This window comes from Bison bison, unplaced genomic scaffold, assembly GCF_000754665.1.
Source record: "Bison bison bison isolate TAMUID 2011002044 unplaced genomic scaffold, Bison_UMD1.0 scf7180017864289, whole genome shotgun sequence".
Lineage (NCBI taxonomy): Eukaryota > Metazoa > Chordata > Mammalia > Artiodactyla > Bovidae > Bison > Bison bison.
Genome location: NW_011494861.1, coordinates 5,058,562 through 5,075,891, shown reverse-complemented (window position 1 = coordinate 5,075,891; position 17,330 = coordinate 5,058,562). Strand labels below are relative to the sequence as shown.

Sequence of the window (17,330 nt, the reverse complement as noted above, 5' to 3'; positions counted from 1 at the left end):
TTTTTAATGGCTGAGTAATACTCCATTGTGTATATGTACCACAGCTTTCTTATCCATTCATCTGCCGATGGACATCTAGGTTGCTTCCATGTCCTGGCTATTATAAACAGTGCTGCGATGAACATTGGGGTACACGTGTCTCTTTCCCTTCTGGTTTCCTCAGTGTGTATGCCCAGCAGTGGGATTGCTGGATCATAAGGCAGTTCTATTTCCAGTTTTTTAAGGAATCTCCACACTGTTCTCCATAGTGGCTGTACTAGTTTGCATTCCCACCAACAGTGTAAGAGGGTTCCCTTTTCTCCACACCCTCTCCAGCATTTATTATTTGTAGACTTTCGGGTCGCAGCCATTCTGACTGGTGTGAAATGATATCTCATAATGGTTTTGATTTGCATTTCTGTGATAATGAGTGATGTTGAGCATCTTTTCATGTGTTTGTTAGCCATCTGTATGTCTTCTTTGGAGAAATGTCTATTTAGATCTTTGGCCCATTTTTTGATTGGGTCATTTATTTTTCTGGAGTTGAGTTGAAGGAGTTGCTTGTATATTTTTGAGATTAGTTGTTTGTCGGTTGCTTCATTTGCTATTATTTTCTCCCATTCTGAAGGCTGTCTTTTCACTTTGCTAATAGTTTCCTTTGATGTGCAGAATGTCTCTGCTTTTTAATATGGTGTCTAGATTGGTCATAATTTTACTTCCTAGGAGCAAGCATCTTTTAATTTCATGGCTGCAGTCATCATCCACAGTGATTTTGGAGACCAAGAAAATAAAGCCCAGTGACCTAGTACAAAGCTCAAAACATGATACACACATACATTCAAAAACTACAGTTAAGATTGAAAGCACAATGCTTATTTTTGTTTGGCCACTATCACTCCTAATAATGCTACTTAAGCACTGGAGAGGATAAATTTCTCTAAATACTCTTATGGGCACACATTTGAGAGATAAAGGTAAAGACACAGAATTTAACTGCTGAGAGTAAGGGCTGAAGGAAAGATTCAGTTAATTTTCAGAAAGAAATACATATTCGCTGGAATAACTTTCCCCCTCTAACACATTCTGAATAAGTACAATGTTCTAGAAATTATGGCTGAGGTCACAAAGGAGAAGAGAGAGGGGGAGACCAACATTTCTTGAGTGTTGTCTGTGCTAGAACTTGTACATCTGTGTGTGGGTTCAGTTGCTCATTTGTGCTCAACTCTTTGAGACCCCATGGACTGTAGCCTGCCAGGCTCCTCTGTCCAGGCAAGAATACTGGAGTGGGTTGCCATTCCCTTCTCCAGAGGTGCTAAGAACTTACTCAGTATATAACTTCATCATTTCACACCACTCTTTTGAGGCAAGAGTGCTACATATGAGGAAACAAAACCAAGAGGTTCAGCCCCGTGCTTGGGGCCACCTCCCTACAAAGCAGCAGAGCAAGGATTCCACATTAGCCCAGTGTCCGGGACTCCTAAGACTCAGTCCCTGCCCCCGACCCCTCTACTGGAGCACGTCAGGATCGGCGATCTGCTGGGAACAGTGAGCTCAGGGACTCCTCCAGCTGCAGGGATGGGGCAAGCACAAGGTCTTTTCTTACACTGGGGTGGCTAGTCAGGAGTAGCTCAGAGTAGAGAAAACACACATATAAACAAAATAATGAAATAAATGTATAATAAAAACAGAAGACTGTCAGTGACTAGGGTGCTATTTGTTCTGTTGAAAGAGCAAGATGATTCCACAAAGCAGATTTTAAAGATCAACAGTATACACAATATGATTAACCTTGCCTATACTTAGGGCTTCCCTGGTGGCTCAGCAGTAAAGAATTCACCGGCCATGCAGAAGCCATGGGTTCAATCCCTGGGTTGGGAAGATCCCCTGGAGGAGGAAATGGCAACCCACTCCAATATTCTTGCCAGGAAAATCCCATGGACAGAGGAGCCTGGCAGGCTACAGTCCATGGGGTCACAAAGAGTTAGATACCACTGAGGGACTGAGCATGCCTATACTTAATAAAGAGCAACAGTCAAATTAAAAACAATATTCTAGGAGGAGGTAATAAAAGGCAGTTATTATGTCTAGGCAATAATTCACTTATAACAATTTCCCATGGCTAGTACAACACTGTATCATTTCTCATTCACAGCTCTCACATATGTATCTAGAAAACAGGTCACAATCTCCTGGCTACAGTGCTTTTGAAGCTATTCTAAACCCACAGAACAGGGATCTCAACCACAAGGTGATTAGAAAGCAAACACCAAATGCTGGCACATCAGCTGAGGTCAGTAAACTATTTTTAAAATATAGAACAAACCAAGTCTTAGCCATTTCTGACTATTTGTCTGTTTTTAGCATCTAATCTGACATTGTCTTTACAAACATAAACACCTGGACAGGAGAACCTGAGAAGACGCTGGCACCAAAGATGCAGGTTTGGGGGTTCTGCAGAGGTGAGATCTAAATGAGAGAAAGCGCCCAGCTCTGGCTTAGATTCAAACACTTGTCCTGCCACTAGCTGTGTGATAAGAAACAAATTATTTTTCTAAACCTCAGTTTTCTTAGCTGTAGAAAGGAAGAACATAGAATCTTCCTTTCTATGGAAAGGAAGCACATAGAATTCATGCCTGTTTAGGATGAAATAAGATATGTGGTCATCACTGAGCCTGATTCCAGAAGGAGGAAATGTTCCATTAAGGAAAGCTGACTGAGAAGGGATGGGACACGACGAGTGTCACGGGAAATTGCCCTGGTGCTAGGAGAGTGAGTATGCCTTAGAGCACCATAGGGGTGAGCTTATCCTACAGTACAGAGAAGACAGGACGGAAGATGGGGATGAAAAGGGAAACAACGGAGAACCTGATGGCCTGGGGGGCTCTCAGGAGTGAGGTGCCAGGCTGTCCTGGGGGGAAGTAGCAGCCTGGGCAGAGGGGCCTGGAGGACCCTGCTCTGAGCAGCAGTGTGGCCCCTGGACTCTTCCTCTGTAACAAAGGGGCTGAACTGGGTCATTTTTCGGAACCCTTCAGTTTTTAATCTTCTTTCTCTTTATAGATTTTGTTTTTAATTTTCATTTGTTTTTGGCTAGGCTGGGTCTTTGTTGCTGCATGCAGACTTTCTCTAGTTGCAGCACTCAGGTTTCTTATTGCAGTGGTTTCTCTTGTGGAGCATGGGCTCTTAGCGTGTGGGCTTCCGTAATTGCGGCACACAGGCTTAGCTGCCCTGCGGCATGTGGGATCTTCCCCAACCAGAGATCGAACTTGTGTCCCCTGCACCGGCAGGCGAATTCTTTACCACTGGACCATCAGGGAAGTTCCACAGATGTTTTTGAAAGGTAAAATTCTAAAGGATATTCTATTGAAAAATGAATAAATGGAAATATTAATACACTCATTTAGAAAAAGTAAACAAACAACATAGCCACTGAACTACGCCAAACTGCCTGGGCCAAACACTGACCAGCTATTGCAGATTTTTCACTTACACCTTAGGGATTTAAGGTTAACGTCTTAACTTTCAGGTCTCTGCGAAAGCTGGACTAGTTCACGCCATGGGTCTTTAAATGAAGTTATGCATAATTATCTACAGAGCTCACAGTATATAACCTCGCTTCCCAGAAACAAAACCTTTCTTCCTGCTTTCTGTGTGAGTTCCAGCCCAGGACATAAAGGATGCTGGGCTGTGGTGGATCAAAGCCACCAGTCCAGTGCATGGAAAGGGAGGCCAGCTCCTCAGAACTCAGCACACAAATCCACTGATGAGAAGACCCACCTTAATGATAAAGAATGAGGAGTGTAACTCCAGCCACAGAGAGAAAAACTCCTGGCAGAGTCAGGAATCGTCATTATTTGTCAGCTTAGAAAGACCTATCTCATATCGTAGGCAGAAACTGCTCAGGGCCACAGTGGCAATTTTTTCACTTACTCCTAGAATCTTCACAGCCTTGAAAACAGAAAAATGGCAAGGGAAGCTCTAACCTAGAGGGTGATAGAAAAACATAGCTCTATTCCCTTATGCAGACATTAGGGAACCCATTCCTAAATGCTCAAGTGAACTAGGAAGTGCACATGAAAGTTAGCCACAGGTCAATTATAACCAGATTCCTACAAACAATTAAATTTCTTTAAAATAAATAAACAAAAACAACCTCAAGATCAACGGCATCAGTATTAAGAGAAACCATTTACAAAAATTGCTTGAATTCCTATTCAGAAGAATTTAAGTGCAGAAATGACTGCTTCCCCTCCTCAGGGCTCAGTAACCTTAACCTTGATGATTTTTGATGAGTAATTTTTAGGCTGTGTAAACAATAGTGCATTATTCTTTCTGGCTGCAATGATAAAGTAATGGAACAAAGAAAATCAAAGAGGCACACAGCAAAGCATGCAAGACTACAGAGGTGGGAAGGCTTCTGAGTGACTGCTCTTTTATCTAGAAACCTCAGCCAAGAACAAAGTGAGTGACTAAGAAATAAGCAACGAGGCTTTGGGCAACCCCAGTAGTGCCTCCAGCTACAGCCCTGCAGAACCAAGAAGCCTCGCCCTGAGCCTGAGAGGCTTAGCCTCCTCACCATTCTGGATTTCTCAGCCTAACAACAGGTCTGAAAGAACAAAGGAAAAAGACTGTACGATTTCAAAACACAGCAGCAGCAGAAGAGAGCCTGACTGTGGAAGACTACCAAACTTGGCAAATACGACACAAACCAAAGACCTCAAACTCGAAAACAGTCCCAAAAAATTCTGTGTGATGGCCACCAGCATGGTAACTCAGAGGCATCAGTGAAGTCAGACTGGAGAACACATGAAAACGAGTATCTCACTAGTGACATGGTTGGGGGAAGAAGAGGAAGGGGAGAAAAATTTAGAGCCATCCTTCCCCCAAATCCTTGAAGAACCAGTATTCCAAAGTACTGGAGTAGGCTGGAACACTTCTGGCTTCCCAAGTGGCGCAGTGGTAAAGAACCCACCTAACAGTGCAGGAGACCAAGACCAAGGTTTGATCCCTGGGTCAGGAAGATCTCCTGCAGAAAGGAATGGCAATTCATTCCAGTATTCTTGCCTGGGAAATTCCATGGAAAGAGGAGCCTGGCAGAGCTACAATCCAGGGAGCCAAAAAAGTCAAACATGACTGAGCACGCGTGCGTGTACACACACACACACACAAGCTGGAATACACACCCAATCCATTCTATGGTCAAGGAGGAAGCTAACCAAAGGCAGGGCGGCAAGACAGGCAAGGGTGGGCAGGCGGTGTAGTGATATAAGAAGCTCTGCGAGTGACTGGCTATGGGAAAATGTCTGTCTCCTAGAGAAGAGAACTGGCCAGGGCAGAGCTGAAGGACAGGAAATGGAAGAGACAGCAGAGACTTTAGAAAGCAACAGCTTCAAAGGTAGCCAGGGCTGACCCCAGGCCACTGGAGACCAGATCTACCAGCAGCACAAGACCTTGCCCCCAGCAGCCCCTGAGGGGCAGGCTGGGACCATCTAGGGTAGAGCCAAGGAAGAAATACTCAGCAACCTGACAGGTCAGAATAAGTCAGTTAACATGGTTAACCATAGATGATAATCTATGGTTATCTATAGATTCTATAGATAATCTATGATAATCTATAACCATAGATGATAATTCTCTCATCTAAATAAATATATTCTTTGTACAAAGAAAGCCAAATACATGGTATGTTATGCCAATATAAATATGACAGTATTTTATAAATCAAATATCCTAGGATTTTACAGAAATATCACAGTCACTACTATAATATTTTTACATTCTCAAGATGATAACGTTCACACTTAAATCTAAGTAAATTATAACTGATAGAAAGGGGAAGGAAATAAATTATTACAGAAAATTAAAAATAAGTACTACAATTTATTTTAGTAACACTGTATACAATAGTAAAACCCAGCTGTTGGGGGCTGAAAAACAACCACCAGAAGACCTCCACATCAAACCCTGGCAACATGCAACTGCAACGCTATTTGAGAAAAAGGTCTTTACAGACAAGACTGTGATGAAGTTAAGGATTTTAAGATGAGAAGACAATTCTAGATTATTCAGGTGGGCCCAATATTCAATGACCAGCATCCTTACAAAAAGAGGGGCCGTGGAAAAACATGGGACAGAGAAGACCTAGATACACAGAGAAGATGGCAAAGTGAACGCAAGAGAAAGAGTGACCACGGGCCCCACAGAGCTCGAAGCCACTCGGTGCTGGAGGAGGCACAGAATGATTCTCCCTGTGTAGCTGGAGGGAAGCATGGCCTAACTGATACCCTGATTTTGAACTTCTGGGCTCCAGAACTGTGAGAAATCTGTTGCTTTAAGTTCCAAAGTTTACGGTACTCAATTTGCCAGAGCAGCCACAAGAAACAACTACACTGACCTTCAGACTTTGGGGTAAAAAAATTAATCTAGGAGAGCTGAGGGAAAAAAAAAAGTTATTCTGAAATATATTTCAAACTAGTATTAAGAAACACACATACTAGTACAAACACTATAAATCTTAACATTCTACATTTCAGAAGTTATGTTAATATATGAGCCCTTTTAAAACTCTTGGGCCTACTTTGTTCTAAGATTAAACGCTTACTTAGATTTCAACACTCATCAAATGCTCTCCCATAAGGGCTTTGCAAAGAGCAAGGACTCCATCACATTTATTGCTGAATAAATAAATGAGTGAATGATTGTATTAAAGCCTCTTCTTCAATGTAAAAGGACTAAGGGCTTTTATCTTGACTTGCTAAATACTTACCATATTGATATTAATGCTTCATACAGGTTCACAGGTGCTAAAATTCCAACTGATTGATGTTATAGTAGACATTTTTCAAACCACCACAGAAGCCTCAAAACATTTTATCAGTATTTAGCACAGAAAAAAAATCTTATGAGACAGAAATTTTTTTAAATTAGCAAAGGAACTTTCTAACTTTGGCCAAACCAAAGTAAAAGCTTTTGTTTGCTGAGACCCTGGGAGGACAGAGGGATACATGCAGTCAGGTGGCAGCAGGAAGGGTTTTCAATTGGCTGAACAGCGAGTCTCCCAAAGTGCAGATTCTCAAGACGACTGCCACGAGGCGCTGGGCTCGAGTCGGACTATCCTCATAGTCCGACACATAAAGTTTAAAACGTGCATACGGCAGTGTGCTTAATAAACTGCAGGTGTTAACTTCTCTCACAGAATTGTTACAAAGATCAAATGAATCATTCATAAGAAGCACTTAAATTTTCACCTAACATATAAGCACTTAACCAACAAGTACATTTTAATTTTATTACAGCTTATTAATATTGTTGTTATTAATGACATCAGGCAGCTGACCAATAGCTGATACCTAGTAAAATGAGAGTAACAGTGATAAACTTAAGGTTCGATGTCTGGTTGAAAATTCAGTCAAAAAGCTGAGCGGGGGAGAGAATGGCTTAGCAAAGGCATTTGCCCGCAGAAAAATGAAATAAGACAAAGACAAAACACAAGGGAAAAAAAAAAGCACATGATGCGTACACTTTCATAAAAGCTTACTGCACCAAGGCAAGCTTTCAGGGTAACTGAGGAGAACGTCTTGTCACCACATGCTGATCCAATCTGGCAAGTACTGCTTTAGTGTACATGCCACACTTTAAAAGACATACAGACAGAGCTGACCACAGGAGAAATAAAATGGTTATGAACAAAAATGGTTATATACATACACGCATATAAAACTACACCATGGACAGAGGATGAGATGGTTAACTAATATCACAACTCAATGGACACGAATTCAAGCAAACTCCAGGAGATAATGGAGTACAGGGAAGCCGGGCATGCTGTAGTCCATGGGGTCACAGAGTCAGACACAATATAGTCAATGAACAACAAATGCTGATAATCAGTTGAAAAGGTCTTGATTATATGAGAAAACGTCAATTACATGGTCTTTTTCTGCATCTTTATTTCTACTATCATTAACAATATGAGTAAGATTCCAATATCCTGCTATGACGTAAATAAAACACTAGCAAAGGTGCTTGTCAAAACTGATTTACATAAGGTGTTCTTAAAACTTATTGGAAATAATCAGATGAAATTATTGGATTTCCATAAAAAGAAAGCATGTAGCATATAAACTAATACTCTTCTCATCCAAAATCCTGACGGAACAAAACTACCACCCTCCAACCAAGTAATGGTGACTAATCCGAATGGAGAATAATAAAAAGAGGAGAATTTAAGTAAAGGATGTGAATGTGGAATCAATTTAGGAGAATCCTGATCATATAATTTGTGTGCTTAGTCACTCAGTCATGTCTTTTGGACTCTCTGCAACCTCATGGACTGTAGCCTACCAGGCCCCTCTGTCCATGGGAATTCTCCAAGAAAGGATACTGGAGTGGGTGGCCATTCTCTTTTCCAGGAGATCTTCCCAACTCAGGGATAGAACACAGGTCTCCCGCACTGCAGGCGGATTCTTGACTGTCTGAGCCTCCAGACAAATGATAATAAAAGGGCCTTTTGGCAGTGCATTATTTGGGAGCTGGGTAATACTCAACATCCATTTAAGTCTGGAGCACTGCAAAGCTAATTCAGGGCCAAGTGCTTCAGTGAAGTCCATTTATAAAGAACAAACAGAAAATCTCTGAGAGAAGTTTTACAGACTTAAACCTTTTAAAATGAAAGAGAGGAACATGAAAATGATTCTGAATGTAGGCTTACTCTGCTGTGCCAACTTTACAACACCAAGCTCTGGGTGATGTGACTTGGACCTGAACCTGATTTACTTATTCCATGATTCAACAAATATTTAGTGTCTATCTCCACCATGTACCAGGCATTGGGTTATATAGCTCAGAAAACAAAAATGATTAATACTCAATGGTTAACAAATAGTGGTATTTATAGATCAGAGATAAAAACTAACTATTAAGCGATTGGAAGCCTTTAATCCTCTGTTGAAGGAGATGTGGGTGTGCATAAATAAGTAAACAAACACATACATACTCTCGTGAATATGTAAAAAGCTTAATCCAAATGTCTAACAGCCATCCATATTTCAGGGAATAAAACTGTCCAGGCAAAGGTGAAATCTTTGCTGCATGATCATAAATTTTACTTATAGTGAACATATATATGTTTAGTATTAGTGAAAGTAAACATAAGCATGCAAATAAGTTTCTGAGAAAGAGAAGTCAAAGAATCTGAATTTTATCAGGAAATGGGAAAGATATCTGAGCTCAAAGAATAAAATCCAGTATCAATTTAGTATAAATAAGTCAGAATGGTATCTTCCAGGAAAACTTACTCTCAAACTATGGGGCTCTGCTATAGCTTCCAAGCGTAAATATAAAGGTCTATTCTGTATTAATAAGAGATCAAATAAATGTAAGCATTTCAAGATGGCTGAATTAATCTCATTAGAATACTATGGGCCATTTATACGTTACACAGCAATTATGTTTAAGAGTTACATATAAGCTAAATGGGTACAGATAAGCCTAAATAAAACTGCATATAAGGCTTCCCTGGTGGCTCAGTGGTAAAGAATCCACCTGCCAATGTAACAGACACAGGTTTGACCCCTATTCCTGGAAGATCCCACATGCTGTGGAGCAACTAAGGCTGTGCACCACAACTACTGCGCCCCTGCTGCAGGGCCCATACTCTGCAACAGAGAAGCTGCAACAATGAGAAGGCCATATACCACGACTAGAGTAGCCCCTGCTCACCACAACCAGAGAAAAGACTGTGCAGCAAGGAAGACACGCACAGCCAAAATAAAAAAATAATTAAAAAGTATTTTAATTAAAAGAAAACTCCTTAAAGAGAAACACATAGAAATATTTCTATCTCCATCTTTCAGAGAGAGCATCATTGCTTTGTCATATTTTAACATATTATTTAACATGCTATGTAAGTTTATAAATAAAACAATTTTGCATTTTTAGGCATTCACAATTTAAAATAAAATAGTAAAACATAATAAAACATATTATGAGCAATGAAGAATTGATGCCTTCGAACTGTGGTGCTGGAGAAGACTATTAAGAGAGTCCCTTGGACAGCAAGGAGATCAAATCAGTCAATCCTAAAGGAAATCAACTCTGAAATACTCATTGGAAGGACTGATGCTAAAGCTGAAACTCCAATACTTTGGCTGACCTGATGTGAAGAGCTGACTCACTGGAAAAGACCCTGATGCTGGGAAAGATTAAAGGCAAGAGGAGAAGAGGGTGACGGAGGATGAGATGGTTGGATGGCATCACAGACTCAAAGGACATGAGTTAGAGTAAACTTCAGGAGTTGGTGATGGACAGGGCAGCCTGGCATATTGCAGCCCATGGGGGTCGCAAAGAGTAGGACACAACTAAGTGACTGAACAACAACAAAAACGTATTTTTGCTGACATCCCTTAAGAAGTATGCCCACAGCTACTAAGAATACCCTCTTGTAGTAAGAGAGGCCAACGTGTTTATTACGTATTCTTCCTTTATATCAGTACAAAACTTCTTTAAGAAGTAAAAAGATAAGAAATACATATTAATGGTAATGAGCAAACAAAGAACCGTGTACCTAACTATTTTGCAAGTTCACCACTGAATCAAAAGTAACATTGTGTGGCCATAAAAGTAATAATATATTAACTACTTCTGTGATTCTCCAATGACACTAGTTCTGCTTTAAAAAAGTAAGTGGCTCAAGTTTCATATCACCTGAGAATCGTCTGCACTGTTAAAATGGACTAAACACTCCAAACAAAAGGTAGAGCTTGCCAGAAGGAATAAAAAAGCAAGAAACAACTAGAAAGCTAAAGTCCACAGAAGAGGTACTTTAAACAAACAAACAAAAGGATTCAAAGTAAGAAGCTGGAAGAAGACACACCACATGCAGACAAGAGGCATAAGAAAGCTAGAGCACTGTATGAATTTCGGACAAAACTGAATTTAAGACAAAGGGTATCACTAGGCACAAAAAGGATTGTACCAAAAGGGGAACATGCTTAGTACATGGAGCAAGGTCAGTATTAGAAATGTTCATGCACCTAGTGATACAGTTCCCACACACATGAAGCAAAACTAACAGAGACAAAGGAGAAAGAACCAAATTCACGATCACAGTGAAAGACTTTAATACATCTGTCAGTAACTGACAACACAATTAGATAAAAGAATGGATGTCCCTGGTGGTTAAGAATCCACCAGGCAACAGGAGTTTGACCCCTGGTCCGGGAAGATCCCACAAGCTGCGAAGCAAGCTCACCATGTTCTAGGGCCTTGCTCCACAACAAGAGAGTCACTGCAACGAGAAGCCCACATACCACAACGAGAAAGCAGCACCCACTCTGTGCAACTAGAGGAAAGTCGGCACGCAGCAGAAAAGACCAGCACAGTCAAAGCTAAAACAAATAAATGAGGCAGAGAAGATCTGAGTGATAATATCAACGGCCCCAAAGAAACTGACAACTATAAAACAGTACAACTAATAACTGCAAAATGAAAGTTCATTACATGGAACATTCACAAGATAAATCACATGCTGAGACAAGAACCAAGTCTCAGATCTCAACAGATTGAAATCTCACTGGGTACTCTTTGATCACAACAGAACTAAATTAGAAATCAATAACATTCCAAAAGGAGAGAAGGAGAGAGGGAAAAAGAATCCTAAGTCCATGCTAATTATACAATTTAATTCTACATAATCCACAGGTAAAAGAAGAAATCACACATAAAAAAATTTTTTTTATTTTAACTAAAAGGCAATAGAAGAACAACAAATTGAATTTGTGTCAGTTATTTAAGACCCCAACTTAGGAAGCTAGGGGAAAAAATATTCAAATTAACCCAAAATAAGTGGAAAAGAAATAACAGAAGATCGAGAGATCAGTGAAATAGAAAACAACAGAGGGGGGGAAAAATCAATGAAACCAAACACTACTTATCCAAAAAGATCAATAATATTGATAAACCTCTATTAAGAATTACTAAGAAGAGAGGAGACGCACTCTGCTTTGCCTTCTTTGTGCTGCCCTTACCACTGTCTGGAGAACTTTCTGTCCCCTGGGCACAATGGCAACTCTTACGGAAAAACTGATTGCACCAGTTGCAGAAGAAGAGGGAACGGTTCCAAACAATAAGATCACTGTAGAGGGTACTGGACAAGTCAGTATGGTATTAACCATCAGCATTCTGGGCAAGTCTCTGACTGATGAGTTTGCTCTTGTGGATGTTTTGGAAGATAAACTCAAAGGAGAAATGATGGACCTGCAGCACAAGAGCTTATTCCTTCAGACACCAAAAATCGTGGCAGACAAAGATTACTCTGTCACTGCCAATTCCAAGATCGTGGTGGTAAGTGCAAGAGTTCACTAGTAAGAGGGGGAGAGGCACCTGAATCTGGTGCAAAAGAACATTAATGTCTTCAAGCTCATCACTGCTCAGATTGTGAAGTACAATCCCAACTACATCATCATTGTGGTTTCCAACCCAGCAGACATTCTCACATATATTACCTGGAAACCAAGTGGATTACCCAAGCACTGTGTGATCGCAAGTGGATGTAATCTGGATTCTGCTATATTTTGCTGTCTTACGGCTGAAAATTAAAAGATGCTTCCTCCTTGGAAGAAAAGCTATGACCAACCTAGTGAAGTGAAGTCACTCAGTTATGTCTGACTCTTTGCGACTCCATGGACTGTAGCCTACCAGGCTCCTCTGTCCATGGGATTTTCCAGGCAATAGTACTGGAGTGGATTGCCAACCTAGACAGCATACTAAAAAGCAGAGATATTAGTTTGCCAACAAAGGTCTGTCTAGTCAAAGCTGTGGTTTTTCCAGTAGTCGTGTATGGATGTGAGAGTTGGGCTATAAAGGAAGCTGAGTGCCAAAGAATAGCTTGATGAATTCATAGGCACTCTCAACTACCATCTTATGCACTTCCTTCCAGTTTTCACTATCATTGTCTATTCCCATTTCTGGATTCACTTCCTGGAGAGAAACACCTGCCACATTCACTCCACTCCACACAGCCACGCTTGAGTCACCATGTTCTCCCAGAATCCATCTGTGGCAGCTGCTGAGATGAATGCCAAGTTTTTCAGCCATCAGTTCGGTTCAGTCACTCAGTTGTGTCCAACTCTTGGCAACCCCATGGACTGGAGCATGCCAGCCTTCCCTGTCCATCACCAACTCCTAGAGCTTACTCAAACTCATGTCCATCAAGTTGGTGATGCCATCCAACCATCTCATCCTCTGTCGTCCCCTTTTCCTCCTGCCTTCAATCCCTCCCAGCATCAGAGTCTTTTCCAATGAGTCAACTCTTCACATGAGGTCGCCAAAGTATTGGAGTTTCAGCTTCAGCATCAGTCCTTCCAATGAACACCCAGGACTGATCTCCTTTAGGATGGACTGGTTGGATCTCCTTGCAGTCCAAGGGACTCTCAAGAGTCTTCTCCAACACCACAGTTCAAAAGCATCAATTCTTTGGCGCTAAGGACCCAACAAACACAATCAGCTCTATATCATTGCTTTTACACTTGATTCCGGACACCCTGGGCTTGAAATAAAGATACCATACTGCTGTGCCCTATACGGTACTGCACAGTAAACAAAAGCACAGTCACTTGCGGAGTGACTGTACATGACAATGTACACCAGACACCAAACTAACTTACACAACTGGACATGCAAACACATGCTTGCATCTTTGAAAGTTTGCTACTTGAAGGTTCCTATGCAGGAGACTTACTGTATGAACCTGGTTTCAGTAACACTTTTTAACTTTTCATTAAAAAAATTTTGTCCCAAATGGCTACACTGTCAATTCTATCAAACATTTAACAATAAAGATCAATCCTTTATAAATTCTTTAAGAGAAAGGAAAAGAGGAGGAGGAACTAGTTCCCAACTAATTTTTTAAATCAGTATTACTCTGATATTAAAACCAGACAAAGGTATTACAAAGGAAGATGACTACAGCTCACTGTCCGTCATGAACACAAAGGCGACAGTTTTTAACAGTAAATTGAATCCAATAGTACATAATACCCAAGCAGGATTTAATCTAGGAACATAGTCGGTTTAAAGTCTGAAATTAATTAATGTAATTTACCAAACTAACAAAAAAAGTATAACAACCTATGATCATCTCAACAGATACACAAGAAAAAAATAGCATCTGACAAAATTCAATGTTCATTCATGGTAAAAACCTTAACAAACTTAGATACAAAAGGGGACATTCTCAGCTTGTTTAAATAACAAAAAAAATCCTACACTGCACATAACAGTGAACAACTGAGTGTTTTTTCTTTAAGATGAGAAAGAAAGCAAATATGTCTATTCTCATCATTTCTATCCAGTACTGTATTGGAGATTCAAGCAAGTGTAATAAAGCACAAAAAAAGAAATAAAACACATAAATCAGAAAGAGGTAATGCTGTCTTTGTTGCAGATGACATGACATTGTGCACATGGAACATCCTAAGGAACTACCAGAACGCTACTAGTGCTAACCTTGCATTCTTTGTATAATACAAGGTCATCACATAAAAACTGACTGTATTTCTATCCTATCAATGAACATTTAGAGAATGAAATTAAAAAATACAATTTTATTAACAATAGAATCTTCAAACAATAACTACTTAAGGGATAAATTTTACAAAGTAAGTGTAAAACTTGCACAATGAAAACTACAATATCTCAAAGAAATTAAAGAACACTTTTTTTTCCCCCAAATGGAGAGATACTATTATCAAGTTCATGGATTGGAAGATTCAAATTGTTAAGGTATCAATTCTTCCTAAATTGATTCATACATCCAATGCAATCTCAATCAAAATAACATCAAAGCCTTTTTTTAAAACAGAAGCTAGCAAGCTGATTCTAAAATTTACATGAAAACGTAAATTACCTAAAACAGCCAAAGTAATCTTGAAATCAAGTAGAAAATAGGAAGATATATCCCCTGGGTTCTTATAAAACTATAGCATTAAAAATAATGAAGTACTAGAAAAAAGAGAGATGTCACATCAGTGAAACAGAATAGGATCTTAAAAAAACAAACACATACAAAGAGTGGTTGTTCAATAAAAGCATGAAGGCAATTAAATGACCAAAGACTATTTCCAAAAAACCTGGCTGTACAACTGGCCTCGGTGTGGAAAAGAAAGAATTTTCACCTCTACCTCGTATCACATGTAAAATTACTTTGAAATGAATCTAAGAACTAAAACTTCAAAAGAAAGCATAGAAACAAACCTTGTAATCACGAGATGATCAAAGAAATTTTCATTAAAAAAAAAATGATGCATCAGATTTTAGCAAAATTACATACTTTTTGATAGTCATACCACGGGAGGAAATATTTACAATACATGTATCAAAGCATTTTTATCTTCAATATGAAAATAATTCTTACAACTAAATTGTACTAAAGGCCAAATAATACAATTTTTTAAATTGGGCAAGAGATATCCTCCCAAAAAGCTATACAAATGGGCTTGAACACATATAAAGATGCTCAACATTACCTACTGTCAGGAAATTTAAATTAAAAACCTCAATGACATATCATTACATATCCATTAGAATGGCTAAAACTCAGAAGACTGAAGACATCAAGTCTTGTGGAGCATGCTGAAGAACTGAAATCCTAACACACTACTAACGGGAATGTAAAATGGCACAGCCACCGTGGAAACCTGCTTGATAACTTTCCTAAAAAGCTACCAGCACTGCCAGGTATTTACTCAAGAGAAATGAAAATACATGTCCTAAAAAAAAGACTTGTGTAATAATTCCTGATGGCCAAAAGCTTGGAAAAAAAACAAATATCCATCACCAGGGGAAAGGATAAAATACTATGGAGATCTACAGATTGGAATACTACTCAGCAAAAAAAAGGCATGCAACATACATCTACTATAAAATTACTGTGCTGAAAGAGTCCAAACCCCAAGTGTTACATACAATATTATTCTAATTCATGCAACATTCTAGAAAATGCAACTGATCTATAATGAGAAAAATGTATCAGTGTTTATCTGAGGCTAGAAGCAGCAAAGAATTATAAAAGAGAGTGAGGCAACTTTTGGAGATGCTAGAAATGATTTCTACCTTGAAAACTGTAGTAGCTTCATTTGTATACACATTTAAAAAAAAACTCATCAAATTGTATACTTTAAATGAGAGCAGTTTATTATACAAAAATTACACTCCAATAAATTTTTTTTAATATACACTAAAACTCTCATTTGGGAATAATGAAGAAAAAAGTCAAGTAATGCAGAGGAGCTTATATTTAAAAATAGGTCCATATAATGGTAATATGGAGAAGGAAATGGTAACCCACTCCAGTATTCTTGCCTGGAAAACCCTAGGGATAGAGGAGCCTGGTGGGCTACAGTCCACAGGGTCACGAAGAGTCAGACATGACTGAGCATGCACACTCATAATTATAATAAAGAACAAACAGTTCAAAAATGTTCTATTAGTGACTGCAGTTTTAAACTATTATTAAACTATTTATTTAGGGAATTGGTGATGGACAGGGGAGGCCTGGAGTGCTGCAGTCCATGGGGTTGCAAAGAGTTGGACACGACTGAGCGACTGAACTGAACTGAAATTCAAACAGTCCTATTGGGCTACTAAACATACTATGATGTAGCTGCACTGCAGATTCCATATACTTTTAATTTCTACACTGTCCTGGGAAACAGGAAATAGACACAGGTTTATTCTAAGTTGATAAAAGCTTTACATTGTTTTGACTCTATGCTATACTCTAAGAAATAATAAATACTTCTCACATGACAATGAATTAATCTTTTTAATTTATTACTTAACATAACTCAAAACCCTCTTATTCCAAGGAATGTGAAATAAACATTAACTTCTCTCAAGATTTTTCCAATCACTTCACTTCTCATTAAAGAAAGTGCCTGCAACTAAAACGCTCCATGAACTAGTACAACAAAAGTATAAAAATTAAAACAGCCACTAAATGTTTCCATTCATCATAAAATGAGCACACAACTCAGTCTTTTGATGGCTAAATGCACTTGTATTGCATAATCCGACACCTGAGCCACCCTGGGCTCGCCTAGGCAGGAAGAATTTCAAATGATGAGAAGATAGCTTCACAGAAACAAAAACCATAAACCAAAACCCTCCGGCAGTGCTTAAGAAAATTTCAGAAGGAACTTGCTACAAAGGACCACAGGCAAAAATAGCTCAAATTATTTCTGCACAAAAGTATGTTCCACAGGGTCTTTAAGGGATGGGTTGGAATAAGACAGAGAATAAATCAGATAATTCAGGAAGTGTCAAAAACAGACATTTAATTAAATATGGCAACACTT

General features: G+C 39.3%; 1 protein-coding gene and 1 pseudogene across 1 annotated transcript in view; one reads left to right on the top strand and one right to left on the bottom strand.

The window, feature by feature from the left end:
* The window catches only part of RERE (arginine-glutamic acid dipeptide (RE) repeats), a 304,726-nt gene that overhangs the window by 100,929 nt on the left and 186,467 nt on the right, over positions 1-17,330 (bottom strand). The window lies entirely within an intron of this gene.
* On the top strand, positions 10,290-12,640 carry LOC104995876 (annotated as a pseudogene).